The following is a 15,938-nucleotide window of genomic DNA, read 5'->3' as shown; positions in this document are numbered from 1 at the left end:
TCTGCCTCAGTGCGTTTTCCAGTTTGTAACGAGTCCTGTTGTTTCGGGGACAGGCACGCCGTTACTGATGTCGTCACTTAACCTGCCTGAGGCGGGCAAAGCCTGCTGACAGCCCCGAACAGCGCGTTTGTCCTCCGCACAGCCTCAGCAACACAAGGCTACAAGGCAAAGAGAACCGAGTCTCTGCGCCCTGTCCCGGACAGAACAGAGCCTGTCACGTCCTGGACACAGCCCAGGGTGCCCAGTGGCCCCTAACATTGTAATTTTATTAAAAATGTATGCTTTATATAAGTAGAACAGTTGTGATGAATTGCCACAAGAATGTCTTTTCTGAGCTTTCTGATTCAAATCCATTGGCGCTGTTAAGTTACACCAGCATTTCACTCCCCTTCTCCCGGCACGTGGCGGGAGCGAGACTGACGGGAAGCGCTCGTCCCCAGCGCCTGCAGCAGGACTGCGGTTCCCTGCCTGGTTTTGCAGCTGACTTGCAGGGGTTGCACTGAGACTTACACAGGCAAATGAAAATGAATCATAATCCCGTAGGATTTTTTTTTTTTTTTTATTCCAAAGTAACAATTGCCCAGTTGGATAAACTATCACAAGTTCAGCTGATGTAAATATCTAGCTAATGCCCATTTGCTGATTTAATGAAATCCAGAAACAATTTGCAATTGCATAATGAGCTTGGATTCCTGGCTGACAGAATCACAGGGCTAGAGAGAAGTCAGCTCGGTGACACACATCAACAGCACATTGAAATGAAAGTGTATTTGACACTGTGCGGGCTAATAACACATTATTATTGCTCTAGTCATTAAAAGTAAAGGTGCTGACTGCGTGATGATTATGTCCTGATGGTCTGAACTGAAACTGCTCAAAAAAGGAGCTGGTCCCCTCTAAGCTTACAATAATAAGGTTAGGTTGTTTTGTTTTTTTTTAACTATAGCTGTGGAAGAATCAGGAAAAAATGCTCCATACAAAGAGCTCAGCACGAGCTTTTGAAGTGCAAACAAAATATTTTCTTTACAGATGAGATTGCAGCATATCATTAGGAGTAATGACTTAATTATGTTCTTATTAACAGTGCATGCACACATCACTGACTGTACTGACAGCGACTCCTCCGGCTGATAACGCGGCTGCAGGGGTCACCGAGCACGCGCCCCATCTCGTCACCAGCCCCGCAGCGCCCTGATGCAGCGCTCCAGAGGGTGCGGCATCCTTGCCAGGGACCAGAGCACAAAGGAGCATTTAACACACACCAGCATCTGACCAGCTGTGGGGCAGGGGAGCTGCAGAGCAGGGAGCCTCTTACCAGAGCAGGTAGGTAGGACCAAACGCTCCTCTGCTGAGGATGCCATCCCTCCTCAGACTGCAGCAGATCTGCTTTTTGCGATCCCACTGTCTGGCTGGGTGAAGCTACTGGACGGGCTGGGAGGCGCAGAAGCTGGGGAGGAGGGCTGGTCCGAAGGCAGCGCCCCACAAAAGGGCTAGCAGGCTTCCAAAGGGAACGCCTGGGCTGGCTTTTCCGTGAGCTACAACCCTGGGGCAGCAGTGCTGCTGCCGTTCTCCTCTCCCAACTTGCCCGGTAGCATTAAAGTAACCTAAAAACACAGGAAAGGCTGAAGCCCAAGTGGCAGCTGCAAACACTAGAGTGCTTTCCAGGTCTGAGCCTTAAAGATGTCTCCACTTGCAAGCACGAGAACTGCAGAAAGGACGAGGAGGCAGGAACAGGGCTCCCTTCATCAAAAATACCAGTGAGCCTGGGCTCTCCTGCTTTGTGACTTTCTCTCCAGAAGGGACACAGGATGGAGGCTTCTTATGCAGCTCCCCAAACGTTTTCCTACCTTGCAAGCACGCCAGAAAAGCCCAGTGTCAGTCTGGTGCCTGCTCTGTGATTCTGGAGAGCGGGGAGAAAGGCAGAGACGGATACGGCTTTCTGATTCCAGGGTTTTATAAATAAATGTCATGGGAGGCTGTGAAACTTGCTGGGAAGGAAGCACAAATCACACTTCCCACTGCTCAAGTACGGCAGGGAACTGCTTATTATCACACACAGGGTTTCCCAGTTTTCAGTCTAATGGCAGCATAATGGGCTGCTTTTACTCTCTGCTTCCTACAAGCAAGAATTTACTTGTCCAAAACTGTAGCAGCCTGGCACTTACTACCAGAGGAGACTGTTGGCAGAGAAGTGACCCTGAGAGAGCTAAAACAGGAGTGAGACATTGGCCTGTGTGCCTCTCGTCTTTAGTGGCAGGTGTTGGCTCTGGAGCTCTGTTTGAGCTGGTCCTCCAAGCAGTCTGCTCACCATGCGTCCCCCCGCTACATGGGCAGTCTCTGCCTGGCAGAGAGCTGCTACCCAGCAGTTTGCTGCATCTCTTTCTGGATGGGAGAGGAGATCTTTGTGTTTCAGAAGCTGGGACGCAGGACGGGAGATGGTCCCAGCTCGGGGTGGGATCTAACCCAGCAGCCCCTCACACCTGCACAAGGCGTCTGGCCAAGGGGAGACACAGGAACTCATCAGAAGAGTGATGGGGGGGTCTGTGTCGTTTTTATGGCAGCAGCCTGGAGGCCCAGAAGGAAGCAGCCCTCCCCACACATCTCTGCACACACACACCATTTTCATTTGGAAACTCAGCTCCTCTCCAGTAAGAGAGCTGGAGGTTGTATTGCCTGCCGTTCCTTTACCCCAGGACTTCCTCCAGCTGCTGAAGTTCCATTCCTCCTCCCAGCCTGCTGTAAACACGGGTATCTGCAAAGGGGAAACACCGGAGCCGTCCCACCCCGCTGCCGAGCAGGAAGCCACCTGCCTCTTGCTTGTGCCGGCCAGTGAAAGTGAAAACAACAACAACAAAACATTTTCCTCATCCATGAAAAGGAAACTTACTTACCCCAGGCGAGGGCTGCAGGAGGCCACGCAGTACGCTCCAGGGCCCACTCACGTAACGGTAGCTGGTGAGAACGGAGCACGTCGTGACACACGTTTGCGGGATACTTGACAAATCCCCCGACGAGCGTGCTGGGCAGGCATCGCTGTGCCGAGACCCACGTAACGCGCGCAGCCCAGGGCCTGACGCTGCCCTCGCTTATCCCACGCACAATTTGCAAAGCGGTTTGATCAAAGCTGCCAGATTTGCGTGAGACAAAGGCCAGGGAGAGGAGACTGAAGCTCCCAGACCCCGTCATGGCCCCCGGCGCGGCACCATCTCAAGCACAAAAGGCCGGGAGAGCAGAGCTCGCAATGAGCAATACCAAGTGTTGCTCTTCCAGCTGACAAACTGCTCGCAGGCAGCTGTGGCCACCTACTTTCTGCTGTTCCAGAACTTCTTCCTGAGCAGCACCGCTCACCCCCGGTGACCGGGCAGTGCCTCCACGTGTCACCCAGCTCCCCAGCCTCATCCTCCACGAGCAGCCACCAGCTGCTTTCACCTGCTTCTAGGACAGACATAGCTTCCATTTTTCTGCTTCTGTTTGGTAAAACTCAGCCAGTATAGGGAAGGGGCAAGAAGTATGGGAGAAAAGAAAAAAAAATTAAAGTTTCAAGCACTAGAAGAAGTCAGAGACATTCCTTTGACTTTGGAGGTGCACTGGTAACCACACACGAGGCAAACATTGCACTGAGATCAAACATCATACACAGCAAAATGGGAGAACGCCTAATTCAGCAGGTGCTTGCTCCCGTGTTTCCTTTCATGGGTTTTAAACACTTATTTTGCTTAAATATGGTCACACAATGACTGTATTATAGCCAGGGGGTAACTTTTAATTGGCAGGTAAAAGCAGCAATCCAGCTCTTTGTCTACAAGCTACTGGAAGTCCCCTGAGGTCTACAAGATGTCTTCGTTACCTCTTCCTCATTTCTCCCAGTTGGTAGCTGGTCCCTCCCAGGGTCAGGCTGTGTGACTGCCGGGGACCAGCCATGGCAGGGACCTCACATCTTCAGCCAGGGCAGGCAGAGGGCTGCAGGATGGGGCTTATCAAGGCGTCGGTGGGGGAATAATGAACACACCAGTACCTGGATAAGAGCTGTGTGTTCCCAATTAGTGCTGCTCTGCTGTCCTCAGTGGACTTAATCATCCCAGAGCCTCAGAGATGCTCCGGCACGCTCCAGCATGCTCCAGCAATCTCCTCCTCCTTCTGCTTTCAGGTGTTAGCGGGAGCTTGTCTTGCACAGCTGCTTCAGGAGAGGCTTTCTCAGCTCTCTTTATTGGTCGCTCCACTGTAATTACGATTACAATAACACTCAGCCTTATGACAGCACTCTTCTTCTCATTGCTTCCTGAACACAAGCTAATAATGCTGGCTTTATGCTTCCTGCTCGGGAAATAATAGGTATTTTCCTACAGAAGGGCCGTTGCTTTACGTTAACGGTAAAGCAAACACTGAATGAGAGGTAGCACGAGGCGCCTGCGGCTCCTCACAGCCTGTGCTGAAAATAAAACGTTCTGGTCCTGGGTCCTTCCGCAGAGCAGCAGCGTCTCAGCCACCATCCAACCAGCAGCACCACCCTGAATTCCTCTCTGGAATCAGCTGTTGCCTCCTCACCAGATCATGAGTAATTTCCACTCCAGTTATGACTCAGTTGACTGGAAACTTTGCCCGAGTAAGGACTGGATGTGCCGTTCGTGGTGCTCCAGCCCTCGGGAGGTTTCTCGCCGCCGAGCCCGTGGGCAGGCAGACGGGTGCCGCCGCTGGCTGGCCAGGGCTGGCAGGGTCACCCTGAGGTGCCGGGACACCCAGGGCATGCGCTGCTCTGCCCTTCTGCAGCTGAACATCCCGGAAAGTTGTGAACTCTTCAAAAGCCGAGCCATGGTGTCTGTCGCTAGTGAGCAGCACGCGTGTCTGCGTCGCCAGCGGACGGCAGCCCAGTTACACCCCAGCACCATTCGGGGTGCTGCGGCTGTCAACGCTTCCCCCTGGTGCCCTTTGGAAAGAGAGTGTTTGTATAAATAACAGCAGATGCCTTTTGAAATAGCTCGGTGTTTAGCAACAGAAGTGAGCAAAGATAAAACAGTCGCATACGATGTGAGAATCACAGCAGATGGGTCTGCAGGGCGAAGCCGGCCAGCCTGCGCTGCCTGTGCCAGCGCGAGCGGACGCTGCCGACTCTGCCTGCAGAAATTGCAGTGCCGGCGGCCGCAGCGGCTCCCTCTGAGTGCTTGTCACCTGCAGACACTGCTCTCAGTGCCGCGGGGTTTTTGCCTGCGTGTCTCAGCATTAGTGAGAGTGTCTGTGTGAGGTGCGGGCTCGATGCAGTGAGCTGTGGTGCAGGCATATGCAGACCCAGCACGCGCGTCTCGGGCCTCTGCTGCGGCTCTGCCGCGGGCGCTGCCTGCCCCGGGGCGGCCTCGGGGGCCACGGGGACCCCTGTGTCCCGCTGCGTGGCAGGTGCCGTCCCCCGCGTCCCGAGCGCCCCTCGCAAAGCACGGCCAGCCCAGCGCCATGGCTGCAGCCTTCCCCGCTCCCTTCGCTGGTCACCTGTGCTTGGGTTTGCAAAACCGAGCCTAGGAGGTGGGAGCATTTCCTAAAAGCACCATTTGGTAACAATTTCTGTATTCCAGGACCTCGCAGCACGCAGCCCAGCAATGACCCGTGCAGTTTAAGGGCAAACAGCCGAGTTTTGGGTCACCTCCTTTCTTGGCTCCCTGCTGAAACAGGCGGGTAGGTGTCGGACCGAGCCCCGCGCCAGCCCCGTGCCAGCACGTCCCCGGCGTGGTACCTGCGTGGTGGGGCGGGCTGGAACGAAGCTGGGAGCCAGGGCTGCTTTCTCAAGGAAGCAGCGCGCTGGGGATGAGGGTTTGTGTCTGCCAGGAGAGCTCACGTTTACCCAAAGCAGCCAGGAATTCTCCCAGGAGCTGCCGTCCCATTTGACAGAACGTGTACCGAGCTCGTGGGGCGACCGGGGCCGGTTCTTAGAGTTACCTCAGTAACAGAAAACTCCACTTGTCTTTCCAGAGTTACAGAAACCGCAAAGATATCAGAGCATTTCATCACTTGTTTTCCTGCCGGCGCGGTGCGTTGTGGCGAGGTCGGCCGCGGACCAGCCCGACGGGTTCTCACCGATGGCTCCTGTCACCGCCGCGCGGGGCGCGTCCCTGGGAGCGAGCCAGGCTCCCCGGCAGCTGCTTTGCTCAGCCGCTCCCTCTGTGCCGTCTGTCCCCTGGCAGCGAGTGGCACGGGAGCTCAGCGCCGGCTCCAGCCCCTCCGCGCTGCCCCTGTGCTGGGAGCCTGCCTGCCGGGAGCCGGGATCCGCGGCCTCCCCGTCGCTCCGGCCGGGATCTTCCACACACGCCGCCGCAGCCACTCCGACGCCGGTGGGACAGCAGCGGCTCCTCGGCATTCGCTCTCCTGGGGCTCGGTCGCTTCTGCTGCCTCACCAGCAGCTTCACCAACGGGCAGGTGTCCCGGCAGCCCGCACACCGGGTTTTTCCATTGAGGTTTGGTGCAGAACGAGGATGACTAATACCGAAATTGCTAAGAAATGTCCTCGGTGTGGTTCTTCCAGTGTCACCACGTCTCTGTGTGTGCGGTGATGTGTGCTGTGACCTGCAAATCCCCGCAGAGCCGGCCTCCGCGCCGCCTGCCCGCTGCCCTGGCTCTGTCGGATCTGTGATGCTTTTGGCTGAGCGCTGCTGGTGGCAAGGACATCAGTTACGGAGGACAACAGGGGGGTTGGGGCCTGGAGCCTCTGATTTGGAGCAATTTCTCCTCCAAGCCCAACCAATACCCCCCCAACACTGGTGACACAGCCCACGGTCCCACTCTGCAGCCTTTGTGCTGGCGAGGAGGAGGAGGAGGAGGAAGAGAGGAGCTTCCCGCTGCCTGGCCACTGGCAAGCCCAGGGCCCCTCCAGTCGCGGCCGTCCGTTGCCTGTCCTGAGGATCTCTCAGCCGCAGGACCAAATCCCCTGCTCGTTACACCCGTGTAAACCCGGAGTAAATCCTGTTAAGCCGTTGGGGCCACTCTGGGCTTACCCCGACATAAACGGCCGTGCTATAAATAAGACCTTGGTTTGGTTAGAGAACTGAAGGCGGAAAAAAGCACTTAAAAGATGTCCAGGGGAAATACCAGCTCTCCCCCCTCCACCAGTTACACTGAGGACGATGAATGAGCCCGTGAGTGCCGGTCAGAGAGTGAGTCGTGTTTCATAAACACATTACACACGGATATTCCCCATCCCGGCGTACTCGCCCGTGGCAGGAGGTGCCACAAAACACGACAGGTGAGAAGCCGGACCCAGGGAAGGCAAAGGATGAAGCCAGGCACACCCGGAGCCAGGCACAACCAAAATCCCGCTGGTCCCGACCCGGGAATCCCCAGCTCCGGAGGTGGGGGACATCCCGCCGGGCTGCCGCAGCGGCGTGGCAGGAGGGCGCTCGGGTCAGGGGGACGGCTGGGGCAAGAGAGGGGATGGAGAGAGCTGAGAAGGGGGTAACGGGACTTGATTAAACCCCCCACTGCTCACCGGTGGCCCCTGGGGACTTCAGCAGCACCCAGACCCGCGTGCCGCGTGGCTCGGAGGAGGCGGGGGGGCACAGCGCGGCACAAGCCCCTGGGAGCCCGTGTCCTGTTTGCGTGGCTGTAAGGCCCCACTGCCTCACACAGGTGGTTCCCTGGGCAGAAGCCAGCCATTATCAGCTTTATTGCGAGCGATAATAAAAATAACACTCTGCGCATGATGAGCACCTTTCCTCTTCACCAGCTGCAGCGCGAGGCCACCGTCCCGGTCCAGCCCGCAGCACCGCCAGGTGCGGGGAGGGCGGACGGGAGGGCGAGCTCCGGGCGAGTACGCGGGGAGTTTGGAGAGGCTGAAAATAATCGTCTGCCTTCAAAGGCAGCCGGGGCAAAAGAGCCAGCAGCGCTGTTCAGAGCGCGTTAACGGGCTTTTAAACGAGAACAACCGGCCAAGCTGCAGCCTGGTGCTGGGTGGGGGAGGCTGCCTCCTCCATCATTTGTCTGAATTTTGGATTTTCACTCGGGAAAATGAAAGGCAGGCGTCTGTGGTTCGAAAGCGAGCAAATGCTTTGCAGACCTCTGCTTACCGGGAATACCGCTTGTTTCCGGAGTCTCTCTCTGCCGCGTCGGTTCGGGACCCGGGGTGGCCACCGCACCAGGAGGCCGGTGCTAACGGGGAAGGGAGAGGGGGCGAGACCGTGGAAGGGTTCTGGCTGCTGCACAAACGGGGGGCAGCAGCTCACAGCGGCCCCCAAATCCTTTTGGCCCGTCGCTAACGGGTCAGCGGGAGCACAGCGTGGTACGGCTCGCTCACGGCCCCGGGTGCTTTGCGAGAAAGGAGCAGCCTCGGGCAGGGAGAGCTGGGTGACGGGGGAATCCCGGCGCCCACGGTCTTTGCCGTGTGGGTGAGCGGATTTGGCGTCAAACGGGGGCCTGTGCCGACTGCCCTGCCCTGGCTGCGGCTGCCCCCGCTCCACAGCCACCAGCAAAGGGACCTGTAGAGAACTCCAATTACAAGGCAATTAATTTTGAGCCACACAACAATATCACTCTCCCAAGCCCCTGTCCCTGCGTTCCTGCCCCGTTTGAGGTTGCAGTTCCAGGGGCTGGCACCCGGGAGCCGTTTCCAAGCTGCAGCAGCCGCGTCCCTGTTGTCTGGCGGGCAAACCCACTGGGCCACACTGGTGTGACAGCCCGGGCTCCCTCCTACACAGGCGCTGTGCTCCCCAACGAGCTGAGCAGGAGGAGCGAACACACGCACTCACTCCCCGGTTTCGGGAGGCTGAAAAACCCAAAGCCACATAATCCAGCCGAGCGAAACCACGCATGGAGCGTAAGCACTGCTCCAGTTCTGCCGTTTTCTGAGTCCAGGTTTCACTTCTGGAGCAGCATCTCCCCGTGCCCGGGCGCGGGGCGGTGAGTGTCCGGCCGTGCCCGCGGAGCAGCCGGGCCGCGGCGAGCACGCTGCGGGGAAGGGATGCCATCCCCATAGATGGAGACGGCTGCCGCGGGGGAGCTTCCCCGGCCCCTTGGACTTAAAAGGAGCGAAGCTCTTCCCGCAGCGGGGCGAAGGCTGGCAGCCTGCTTGGGAGAGGTGCAAACCTGCTGGGCAGGAAACATCCCACCGCAGCCCCCTGCTCTCCCCGCGAGCCTGGGGCCGTGCCCCCTGCGATCGCAGGCTGTCGGCGTGCGCTCATCCCCGCTGCGGTGCCCCGCCAAGCCCCGGGAATGATGCCGGTTGCTCCACTCCCGCTCGCGGTGTCAAAGAGCGAGGAGACGGGACCGGCTGTCTCTGCGCGAGGTGCCCAGGTCGCCACGCGTGCTCCCTGAGAAATCAGGCAAAGCCCCAAATTGCTATCTCCCAGGAGTTAAAATCCCAAGGGATGCAGGTTATCCCGGTGCTGCTGTGCTCCTCGAGGCACGAACACTCTCCCCTGGCACCCTGATCTCCCCGCTGTCACACCGCGGGCCAAGGCTGCTGCGGGGGGCTGCGCTCACCCGTGCCGTGGCACCGCGAGCCGGCAGCAGCAGAGACGTGCTTGCACCTTTTCTGCTGCTCAAAACGCCGCCACTGAGCCCCCAGGAGAGATCCCCCGACTTCCAGCACGGGTCAGGCCCAGGGAACGGGATGTGGAAGGGAAGCAGAGCTTTCCAGACCTGATTCTCCACTGACAAGTCGCTTTTGACAGGGGTTGAAATAATCTTTGGAACAAAATCCGGATTCTGCGGACAGCGAACCTTGTCTTTCAGCAAAGCTGTGTGTGCACGGGGGGAGCATTGTCGTCAGGTTTCCCCATTTGTGAGAATCACTGATGGCGCTTTTTCAACATCACCGTGCCCCCGTATCCAACGGGGCAGGCAAAAGCTGCCCAAATGGGAAGCGTCAGAACGAAACCAGAAGGAGCTTGTTCCCGTGCAGCCCCTCCCAGCTCGGAGTGCTCTGCCACGGCCAGATGGATCCTTCTCCTTCCATGGACAGGGAAACCGAGGCACGGGGCAGTGACGCTGACAGATCACCGGCGCGCCAGGCTGCCGTTATTCGCCAGAGCGCAATCACTCTCTGTTAAGCCAGATGTGACCCTGCTTCACATTCACATCCTCTCTGCTTTGCTTTCACCTCCTTTGAAGGCAGGGAAGGGCCAGGGCAGCACTCACCACTCACCGCCTCCTGGCACACAAGATGCCAGAAAGGGAAGAGGAAGGGGAGCGCGGCACGCAGATGCCTCAAAGCTGCGAGGCCGGGCTGCGGGCGGGGCACGGCGGCAGCGTGCGCGCAGGCTGCGGGCGGGGGCCGGGACCCCCGGTCCCGAGCGGGGCGTGCGGTCAGGGCCGCCTGTCAGTCCCTGCGAGCGCCTTACAGCCGCGCCGGAGCAGAGGCAGCTGTCCTGCTGTTGACTCACACGATAATTGTTGGGGGATTTTTTTTTTTTTTCTGCATCTGTATGTCACTTTTAGAATTATTTTTTTTTCTAGAAAATCTGTTCTCCTCCCCTCCACCCCCAACGTGAAAAGCGAATCTGTGCTCAAAGCCGCAGCTGGGATTGCAGATAGCCCGTTCCCTTCCTGATCCTTATCTCACCAGGATGTAGGAGGATCCCTGGGGAGCAGCTAGAAGCCTTTCGCTGGAGCCATCCAAGAACCGAGCGAGCTGGCTCCAGCCTTTAAATGGCAAATCCATCGAGCGCTCGGGGCCAGGACCCCAAACGCTGTTTAACCCCATCGAACGCCGACACCCCTGGAACCCGGAGCCCCACCTGCCCCTCGCGCCGCCCGCTCGCACAGCGCTGCGGGCACCGCTGCGTCAGCCAAATAACGCGAGCTAAAAATACACCTTCCAGCCCCAACCTAAACCAAAGCCTCAAACTGCTGGCTCACTAACTTCTTCCAGCTGCAGCAGCAAATCCAGGGCTGAGGGACTCTTGGGCCGCGAGCGCCCCGGGGTGACGCCGGCACCAGGAGCCCAGCTCCACCCAGGGCGGGCAGGAGCCGGGGACGGAGAGCCGGCTGGGGGCCACGTGGCAGGACTGGGAGTGAAAGGTGCTGGGGAACAAAGAGGGGTCTGGTCCTTTCCTCTCTCTTGGGCTGGGTCACACCAGCTCTGAGCTACGGCCGGGGGCTCTCGACATCACCACGAGAAAGGACGGAGCCGCCCTGGGTGCCCGGCGAGGGCTGGGGGTTGGCGGGGGCTGAAGTTCCCAGTGATGGGAACCCAGGGGCTGCCAAAGACCGTACCATCCACCTCAGCATCGTCCTCCCTCACCTGCCGAGGTGTCCGACAGACTCTGCCTTTGCTCAACGGCTGGTGTCCACCCGGCACCGCGGGGGAATGGAAAAATGAATCCCAGAGCGCCGTACAGCCGAGCCTGATCCTTCTCGCTCACAGCCCCTCCTGCCGCCAGCTTTGTCGGCCTGCACGGGGCAGCCTGCCTCCAATCGCCACTGGTTTTGTGAAAAAACACTGCTGGGTGTGGCAGCAAAGGTGTCCAAACACTCCAACCACACCGAAGCAATGGGCAGAAGTGTTATGTGTTACGGCAGTGTGTATTTACATCTCCATGCGCGCACGCCGAGCGTCGCCCCAGCAGACACAAGCGGAGCGTCGCCAGCACCGACGCGCGGGGCTCTGCGCCCGAGCTCAGCCGCGCGTTTCCCTAAGCCTCTCGGTGGGGGGAAAAGGGGAGAGGTAAAGGAGGGAGTCCCTCAGTCGGGATCTGGGGTTGGATGCCTGCGCGTAGTGAGAAGGGGAGGGCAGAGCTGGTTTCCACGCCAAATCGCTCCCAGGTCCCATGCTCTGGCCCCATTTGGCTCCTCTGTGCAGGGCGCGTTCAATCACTGTGAGCCGCCTCCAGCCCAGCGCTTGCTGACGCCGAGGCCAAAGGAGGGCGGTGGGCGAGGAGCCATGGAAGGGGGATGCAGCACCCGCAGCCCCCCAGGCATCCCTGGGCTGGGGGCGAGGCCACACTCATGCGGGGCAGGGACAGCAAAGGGCATAGGCTCGTCCTCCCTTGGTGACCGAGGAGTCGCAGCAGCTCGGCAACCCGGTTCTTTCGTATTTAGAACAGGAAACAGGTGCTGCCTGCAGGAGGAAGCAAATAAGTGTGCACCTTGTGCCTTCCTCCGCAGGAACCCGGAGGGAACAGCGGGTGCTGGGCGGAAACGTCCGGATTCGGCCCCGGTCAGGGCAGGTGCAGCTCAGCTGGGTTCGGTGGCATCGCCCTCGGCTGCATCAGCAGGGATGGGGGCCCAAAGGGCTTTGTTCCTTCAGGGTTTTATTTCTCCCTGGCAGCGCAGGGAGCTGGGGCAGCGGCAGCGCAGGTCAGCCCGGTACCTGCTGGGAAGGCGATGGTCCCTCCTCTCGCTCTCACAGCTGCAGCAGCCCCTGCTGTGATGTCCTAAGGGCCGTGAATTGAGTCGACAAAACATTTTTCACCTCACCTACAGCGCGGGAAATGTGGGCTCAGCGTCCTGCAGCCTGGGTGGGAAGCAAGACCCCTGCCCTCTGCTCCGCGGCAGGTTCCCAGTCCCGGCCACGCACCTATGCAGGCACGGGGACCCGGGTTTGCTGAAGACAGGCGTGTTTCTAACCCATCTCCAGTCCACAGCCGCTGACAAGGACAGACAGAAGGAGACCCAGCAGCCTGTGCCCTGGCAGGACCAGCAGCGCAGTGGGCATCCTTCAGAGAGCATCCCCGTGGGAAAGCACCTGCCTTCTAGGAAAAAGCCATGGGACGACCTAATGCTATGAAATTTTATGGGCTAGTGCAAACAAAACCTTGCGCAAAGGCTGCTTGTGTTGTTCCATTCCAGAGCTCCTTCTCACAAGAGGGTGCTGCTGCCCCGCTGAGCATTTTCGGCCCAGGGCCGGGCCCTCTTGGCTGCATTTTGCTGTGCTGCTCTTTGTACAACCAGAAATCCGGCAGCCAGGGTCCGGCTCCGTGTTACATCCGACAGAGCCGTAGTGTTCAGAGCGGGGTTTGTTCTGAGGCAACACGCCAGGGCGTTTCTTTGTAGCTCCACCAGTTTGAGAAACAGTTTCCTTAAATAGAGCTGAAAATACAAAGCAAATACTCCTAAAGGAAGAGCCGTTAGCTGGGGCAAAAGTGGTGCCAAAGGCTCAACGCCAGCTCTCCTGGCAACCGGCCGGAGCCAGCGCGCTGGCGGGCTGCGCGCGAGAGCCCTGCGCTGCGCTTCGCCGGCGGCTGCTGCCCCAACTCGCCTGCAGCTGCGGAGACACTTGGGCCGGCCCACGAGAGAGGGCCAGGGTTTGGGAAATGGGTACCCCGGGAGGGCGAGGCACCAGCCGGGACCCGGCCCTGCGGCACCCGCATCCCGGCAGCTGCTGGGTGCAGCCCGGGCTTTGCCGACCCCCAGCATGGCACGGCACGGCACTGCTTGGCACTGCTTTTCACCGGCAGAGCAAAACACCTGTAAGCGCGAGCAGCGTTAATCTCCCCCTGCACCCAGCACTCCCCCATCGAGCTACCGCTCTGTTCCAGACCCCTCACACCTTTTGCCTGGGGAACACCAAGGATTTTTTTTGTTTTAGGAGCTAGCTAGGAACCTGAACTCTGCCCGGAGCTTAATTAGCTGAACACAGACACATATACACAGTTGTTGTTCCAGAATGCAGGATCTGAGAAATATGAATTGGTGTCTGTGCGTGCATGACACACAAATTCGTTGTTTATATATTTTTTTAATTGGTCAGGCACTGGAACAGTCTGCTGAGGGGAGTGGTGGAGTCACCATCGCTGGAGGAGTTCAAAGAACGTGTAAATGTGGCACTTCAGGACATGGTTTAGTGGGCACGGTGGTGTTGGGTTGATTGTTGGACTGGATGATCTTGAAGGTCTTTTCCAACATTAAAGATTCCGTGATTTTCACCCCGCTGACATTGCTCCCCCGCTGTTTCCAGCCCGGCCAGACTGATGATCGGGGTGCGGTGCAGACAGCGCTCACTCCCGACTGCTCCAGTGGGTGCTCTGTGCTAGAAGTAACCGACCTCTGGAGCAGGATGTAAGCCTTCAGGATGAAAGACTAGGTTTCTTTGAATGTCTGTATTTTGAAGGCATAGACGAGAGGGTTCATGGCTGAGCTGGCACGTGGCAGCAGGATGGCCAGGTACGCCAGGGGCTGCAGGATGGCGCAGGCGGGGCAGAAGTACGAATGCAGTTCAAGATGCTCAGAGGCAGCCAAGACACTGCAAACAAGAAGAGGATGAGGGCCAGATGTTTGGCCATTTTATCTGTGAAGATCTTTATCAGCTCTTCTCTGACAAACCCTGTAACACCTTTCTTTATCTCACTCAGGCTTCAGCACTTTTACGTACGGTTTTGTGGAAGTCAATGTGATATCGCGACAGTACCACACTGGAACAAACCACAGCGGCTACCTGTTGGATGTGGTAATTTTCTGAGTCTGTTTTAGCCCCAAATGGACATTTTCCTCCCCAGCTGGGTGCTCTGTACAGCCTAGCAGGGTGAATTAGCCAATGCACAGCTCTACAGCTGGACTGCTCCGTCCCTCTCTGAGCTTCTTTAAAGCCTGCTCCACCTGCGCTATGTGCAGTGTTGGTGCAGCATCAGGGAAACAGGGCCAAGGGACCTGGAGCGATCTACTCCATTCCCCCACCACGAGGAAAGGGTGGGGAGGGCAAACGTGAAGACACTCAGCTGGATTTTGGGTGGGCAAAATGCAAATGGAGGAAGAAACGTTTTCTTCTGGCTCAGTTACACGAGAGGCTCCCCTACGGTCCCACACCCATGCCGTACCGAGTCCTTGCTCCCCACTTTGCTGTCTCTACAAGAGGCATTCAGCTGCAGCCATGGGAGTAACGGCAGAAAAAGGAAGCTGGCAGCTGAGGTTAGGAGAGGAGACTCGCAGCGAGCGCAGGAAGCGGGGAGCGCTCTTACCCAAGCACGGCCGGCAGCCAGGAGCCTTCCCATCTCTGCTCGAAGCTGCGAAGTGCCGGCTGCTGCTCCTCCCAAGCACTTCCCAGAGAAGCAGCTCATTCAGCTTAGCCTAGCACACATCCCAGCTGTAACCGTGCACATGCCTCCACTGGGATACACGTCCTGCACCCGCAGGTACCCTGTGGCAGATATGATTAGAAAACCAGCACAGCCCAGTTCCGTTGCAGACTGGGACTTTCTACAGACTGCTCACCATCTTCCCCGCAGTAACCCTTCCAAAACGCCTCCAGCCAGGGAGGAAGAAGCACTTACATCGATTTCAAGGCAATGGAATTTGTCTAGCTTTTTGGATAGCAGAGAATAAAGAAGTCTCATTTATTTCTGGCTCTGTCTCCTCCCAGGGTCAATTTCACTTCTCCATCCTCAATTTTGGCAGAAAGTTGGGGGGAAGAGATGGGGAACTCAGTGCCTGGGAAATCAAACGTCAGCCAGGTCTGCCTGAGGCTTCGTTACAGTGATACGGCACCATCCAGCTCATTGTGCACCTGCTATTTGCTCATTCCTGGACAGCACGCATTTCTACTTGTCCACAAGCCAGGCTACCCTGCGACTCACCGCCCGACACAAGCTCACACGTTTGCGTCTCTTCCCACTTTCATCTGAAATGGGAGCAGCTCCTCCACCGCAGACCCACACCAGGGAGCAGGGCACCACGCACTGCCGTGCTCACCCGCAGCAAGCAGATCCCGGCTTTCACGCCCTCTCCCTCCTATTCCCCATCACTTCCACACCTTTCCCCAGTTTCTCTGTCTTCCATAAGCAAAACGTAGGAAAGTATGCCACTCTGAACATGACTTGGTTGGTCGACATACTGATTTCTAGCAGAAATGAGGGCTCCCACCGAAAATACCACCTGCATTATGATCGTGTTCTTGTCAGACTGAGAAAGGTCCAAGTAAAGAGCATTTCTCTGCCACCTCGGGGCCTTTGGTATACCCCAAATTAATTCAAGAATTGGAATTTAACAAGACACCCTTCTAACGTCCCCTGAACAGCCTCATTTCCGACAGT

The sequence above is a fragment of the Chlamydotis macqueenii genome, chromosome 23 (assembly GCF_036417535.1).
Source record: "Chlamydotis macqueenii isolate bChlMac1 chromosome 23, bChlMac1.mat, whole genome shotgun sequence".
NCBI lineage: Eukaryota > Metazoa > Chordata > Aves > Otidiformes > Otididae > Chlamydotis > Chlamydotis macqueenii.
The sequence above is the reverse complement of the archived record's forward strand: the minus strand, read 5'-3'. Positions refer to the sequence as shown.